Source organism: Chenopodium album, chromosome 25 (assembly GCF_948465745.1).
Source record: "Chenopodium album chromosome 25, dcCheAlbu1.1, whole genome shotgun sequence".
Lineage (NCBI taxonomy): Eukaryota > Viridiplantae > Streptophyta > Magnoliopsida > Caryophyllales > Amaranthaceae > Chenopodium > Chenopodium album.
The window spans coordinates 23,952,313-23,958,253 of record NC_137858.1 but is presented as its reverse complement, the minus strand read 5'-3'; the positions used below and the strand labels follow the sequence as shown (position 1 = coordinate 23,958,253).

The following is a 5,941-nucleotide window of genomic DNA, read 5'->3' as shown; positions in this document are numbered from 1 at the left end:
GCGAAAAGTCTTGAGACCCTAGGGGATACATCTTAGGGTCATATAATGACTTTTGGAACCATATATGACCCTTATATGTTGCCATAAATGTCCGTGGTAGGCTTGAGGTTACTATATCGGTGCAAGTGTTGAACGGGTAAATTGAATGTTTAAAGGCATATTGGATGGTTCCACCCACTCAATTGGACTTCCGGAGCGTATTAGGAATCATGGTAAATATCTCGGCAATTTTTATTTCCGGGCGAAAAAAGGTCAAAAAATTCCAAAATAGAAGGTAATAATCCACGCTTTTTGAGGAATTTTGAGGTTACGGGGCTCGGTGGCGAAAAGTCTTGAGACCCTAGGGGATACATCTTAGGGTCATATAATGACGTTTGGAACCATATATGACCCTTATATGTTGCCATAAATGTTCGTGGTAGGCTGGAGATCACGATATCGGTGCAAGTTTTAACGGGTAAATTGACTGTTTAAAGGCATATTGGATGGTTCCACCCACTCAATTGGACTCCCGGAGGATATTAGGAACCATGGTAAACATCTCGGCAATTTTTATTTCCCGGCGAAAAAAGGTCAAAAAATTCCAAAATTGAATGATATAATCCACGCTTTTTGAGGAATTTTGAGGTTACGGGGCCCGGTGGCGAAAAGTCTTGAGACCCTAGGGGATACATCTTACACTACTACAAAAAGCGTGTTTTTTGGACGCTTTTAAGGCATATTTTCGACGCTAAAAAGCGTCGAAAAATTATTTCTCGACACTGCAAAAAAGCGTCGCAAATCCATGAGTCGAAAATTTTTCAGAGACACAAAAAAGCGTCGAGAATCTCGACGCTTTTTAATGTCCAAACTAATATACGAAGCGTCGAAAATTACGTATTTCGCGCATTATCCCAAATGTATGTAGTTATTTAGCGACGCTTTTTCCTGTCCACATAATCAAATTTAGCGACACTTTTTGTTGTCTTGCGTTTATTCGTGTCAACCTATGGTATGGCGGGAAAGTCTTTGAAATTTGAAAATATGAAATTATGTAGACATTAAAAAGCGTCTAGATTTATGTTTTAAGCTTTTTTTTTCTTTTATCAATTTATCATCATACATACATTATAATTATTTAAATTTATCATAAATTAAATTAATTAAGAACATTAAAATAAAAATAAACAAAAATTCTATATAACTAGATTAAAAAAAAACTAATTAATCAACAATAAAAAGAGTAAGTCGTAGTTAGTTAATTACCAAAATTAGAAAAGAAAACATCAAGACAGTACAATTAAAAAAAAAAATGGTCGCATATTAAATAGTATGTAGCTTGTCCCTAAATAAATACATCACTAATATAAGACTAAAAACCAAAATAGATAGATGATGGCCACATTGATTGATATAGTCGCTTGTTGATGCTCAAGTGTCCCGGTCTATTCTTTTGTTGCACCTACATTGCCTTTTCCAATCTTCAAAAAAAAAAAATACAAAGTATAAATTAGTCTAAATCATTTTTTACCAGAGCAACCACCATTACACATATGAATAACTTGATCACAATCAGTTCATACTTCATATAGATATATGTACATCAGCTTTGTTTGAATTCATCTCACATTCATTTTACTTGTCTTATTTATTCATCCATCTTTTATGAGAAATTTTGTATCTTTTTTTTTTGTAAAAATTAGAGCAAGTAAAATGGGGGAGGTAACAACTCTAACAACAAAGACATTTTTATCCCCAAACACATTATGCAAAATCATACATACATGTCATCATATGGCAGGAAACTTTTTCCAAGGTATAAACAACTATGCCAGGAAACTTGATTCAAGCACTAAAATTGAGTATTATTTATACAAATCATTGCAAGTATAAAATAAAATCATATGGCAGGGCCTTCAGGCCAGATTTTGGCTAAACAGAATCAGAATAGATGGTCATCAGTCATCTCAATTAAACATGGTAACAAGTAGTATTCCAAGTGAAGGGAATATCCAATGAAAAAAACCGAGTTCTCACCCCACCATTACTAATATCATTATTTTTCCTAATCTTATGATTATAAATCCTCAAAGATGCATTGTAATTTTTATGCACTGCAAGTCCGTAAGCCATATACCAAAAATGGCAGGGTTCCTATCTAACAAAAAAAAAACAGCTACTATAGCTTGAAGCCTTGAAGAGCACATCATTTTTTATTTTTTAATCGTATTCACATACTCTACTGGCTACGCCTTTTCATATAGCACACTCAATAGTTGGTTTCCCTGATTCTAAACTAGAATCCAGGTTGCCCAGGTTGCAAACCTGACCTTGGGGTACAGAGGAACCCAGGTTAAGGAACCCAGGTTGCAGACCTGACCTTAGGGTACAGAGGCATGCAACTTAAGTCAATATTTAACGCTTCTTGCACCAGGCTTATTGACTAAAACAAAAGCAGCCAAAAATATGTGAAACATACAGAAAGAAAAGGGTTCATGGGTGGAGAGATATCTAGGATAGGATCATTTAATTAAAATTTCAACAATTTACTAAGGTTTCTTAAAATATTACATTTAAAAGACAAAGAGTGCAACTTTTGTATAATTGAAAATTCAGCAACATGAAAAATGATGTTAGGGGCCAAAACAAAATGGATATAACTGAGCTTATGAGCTAGCAATGGTCTAGCGCTTGTACGCTCAAGGTCACAACCGTGATCAACTATTCAACTATGTGAACTTTCTGGCACATTCCATATGTTTTAAAATAAAATAATATTAAACCAGAGAGGCTAGAACTCTAGAGTAAAAGGAAATGGTTAGAATGAAAGATGTAGGAAAAAAATTTGAGATGAACCTAAAGTTGGGGTAAATTGATACAACAGATACAATTAGACTGAGATTTGAAATCTGATCATATTACATCTTACACCACTTTAGAAAAAAGAGCACTGGAACAAATAAGTAAAGTTACTGCACGCTGAGAGCTTAAGGTAACAAACTAAAGACAGAACCGTGCAACGGTACAATGTTCCCATTATACAATCAATTACATGGGACCCTTTTTCAGTTAAATAAAAATAGAGGATGTAAAATACTTATATGGAATTTTTTTTGAAATAGCCCCTTTACAAGCCTCTCAACAATGTTATCTCTTTCCATAAAAAAACAGCAATAGTTTCTGGTGTGATAATGTGATACTATAGTCTCCAAAGAAACAGTCCCCAAGGGAAGACAGCTCAGAGTAGCTCCTAACTTCTTGCTACCCCAACAGCAAAAGGCAGACAAGTAGTATAAAAGCAGCAGGGGAGCATGACAAGCAGTAGCAGGGGAGCAGGGCACACACACACACACACATCACAAGCAAGCATTCACACAAGCTCTAAATGTCAATCATGTATGCCTTAGATCTGAAACGATTTATTAAAATAAAAAAGGAAATCGGAAAAGCCAGGGTTTGCATTCTCCTGGGGCAGATTTGAGAGTTTCAAATAATACGTTGCATTGGAAGGTTGTGTGGTTAATGAGACTATGCCTGAACATCAGAACTTGTGTTCTGGGGCAGGGGAGTAGGACAGCAAGCAGCAGGGGAGCAGGACCAACCTAAAGAGAAAAAACAACCATTAACTATGCAGAAACAAAATTCTCTAAATAAGATGATGCTCAATGTCACATTTCCGTATAAAAATCAAACAGCAAGGCAGAAGGACCAACCTAAAAGCCCAGTAAAGGCAAGGGGAACAACTGGAAAGGCATATCTTAATATGGGAAAAACAGAAGGTTTGAAGAAAAAATCTAAGAGGCTGCATCATGTTGATTATGCATACAAATGAACATGAGTGCTACAAATTTTAAAAAAAAAAGTCATTTAACTAACAATAATAGTCTAACAGATGTTTTTACGGCTACTTAAGAATGTGTAGCTATTTTTTTTACACCAATACTCTAGAATTCAGTAACTTTAGAGGGAAATATAAATTGGTATGATTTGAAACCCAAAGTATTGATGTTAGTTCTTCTAAAAGGAACAAATATAGAAGGATAAAACAAATACCTCTTAAGCTTTCAAGTCGATCTAAAGATGACAAGCCTGCAACAAGATCTGATGAACAAAGTTTAAGATAAACCTGGAAAAAAAAAACAGAAAACCACACAGCTGATCAGTAGAAAACGGTAATTAAAATATGATATTATAGCTTCAGAACAACCATAGAGGGAACACGTTGCACTATACCCCTCTTACATAGATGGCAGAGGAGAGTCCAGGCAGTAGTAGAAATAAAATACTTTAAGACCAAACTTTTCATACAAAACAATAATTATTATCACCTATGCGCCGAGAGGCCCGAGACACACATCTATCCTTCTCAATTATCCATTCAATTATAATACAGAACCTAAATAGTCACAACATAGAACAATATTCATGATATTCCATATCAACAGGCACTCTAAGGCCGCAAGGCCCACACCAAAATTGTTTCACCATACAACTAAAGTAACATATCTTCCAATTCAGTTGAAGAGTGTAAATATCAATCAAAATTCAATTTTTGCTAACTCGTTTCTATAATAAAATGATTTGTCTCTTATTTATAAAATATTGAAACATGGACCTAACCACATACAAAACATAGCTGGCAGATAGATAGGAATAGTAAGAAATTTACCTAATACCATGAAATACAAGTGAATTAGAATGAATTCTCAACAAATAAGTGTAATTTGAAAAATTATTATTCACATTAAATTAAAAAATGACTACATATACTGCTTGAGCTAAAAAGTAAAAACCAACAATAGCTCCCACTATCCATTCATTATGATGCATTAGTCAACAAACAAAGATTTCAGCATTAAAGTTCATAACATATTTCACCAATAAGTACTTGTTCAACTATTAATTTTCTTCTTGTAAGTGTACCTCAAGATTCCTTTGTAGATCGCCATTGTTGCTTAGGCTAATGTTGATGCTCACATTGCAGAATCTGCAAGATTCACGATTTGAAATCCACGGACCTTGTTTACCAAGATAAAGTACTAAAACTGATTTTTATTTTATCTTATTTTGCTCCAATAAACAAAAAATTTCAATGTTGAATTTTTCATACTGTAATATAAAAGATCTAAACTTTTCAATCTACGAATATATAAAAAACAATCTAGAATCAAAGAGTTTTAATAAAAGAACCAGTAATTCAACGACATCTATAACCTAGGGTTTCAAAATGAGTGAAATTGGGCAATTGCAACTTGCAAGTATCAATTAAACTCACACAAAAAATGAAAGAATTGCCATTAAGAATTAAAAATCAACAAAGAGTGATGCAGGAATGTAACCTGTGAAGAGAACAAGAGCAATAGCTGTCGCAAATCAATTTTCAATGCAAACAATTAGATCTGAGAGAAAGATAGTAATTTTCGGCAAGATATGTAAATTGGTGTGATAGTATTTGAGAAACGCAAGGAGAAGAAGATTTGAATTCAAAATCTAGGCCATAACTCCATGAATCGCTGCGTAGAATTTCGATCGAATGAAGAAAAAAAATACAGATTAGTTAGGGTTAAGAATATGACGAGTTGGGGGTTTTGTAATTTTAAGCTGTATAATGACCGCGTTTCGAGTGGATTCACCTAATTGAGTACACGTGCGGGGCACATGTTTGTATTCTCGACGCTAAAAATGTCTAGAATTACTTCAGACATTAAAAAGCGTCGGTGGACACGCGGAACCATTAAATTTGTTGTTGACACCCCAACCTAAGCGTCGAAAAAATCCTCCTTTTGTAGTAGTGTTAGGGTCATATAATGATGTTTGGAACCATATATGACCCTTATATGTTGCCATAAATGTCCGTGGTAGGCTTGAGGTCACGATATAGGTGCAAGTTTGTAGCGGGTAAATTGACTGTTGAAAGACATATTGGATGGTTCCACCCTTTCAATTGGACTCCCGGAGGGTA

At 34.6% G+C, this 5,941-nt stretch overlaps 1 long non-coding RNA gene across 1 annotated transcript; it reads right to left on the bottom strand.

Annotated features, from left to right (window-relative positions):
• Positions 1-3,179: 3,179 nt before the first annotated feature.
• On the bottom strand, positions 3,180-5,416 carry LOC145615657 (uncharacterized). Its single transcript, XR_014107309.1, has 4 exons — positions 5,319-5,416; positions 4,903-4,966; positions 4,033-4,105; positions 3,180-3,581 (listed from the first exon to the last, which is right to left on the bottom strand). It is a non-coding gene; the product is annotated as an uncharacterized LOC145615657 (long non-coding RNA).
• Between the last annotated feature and the right edge of the window lie 525 nt (positions 5,417-5,941).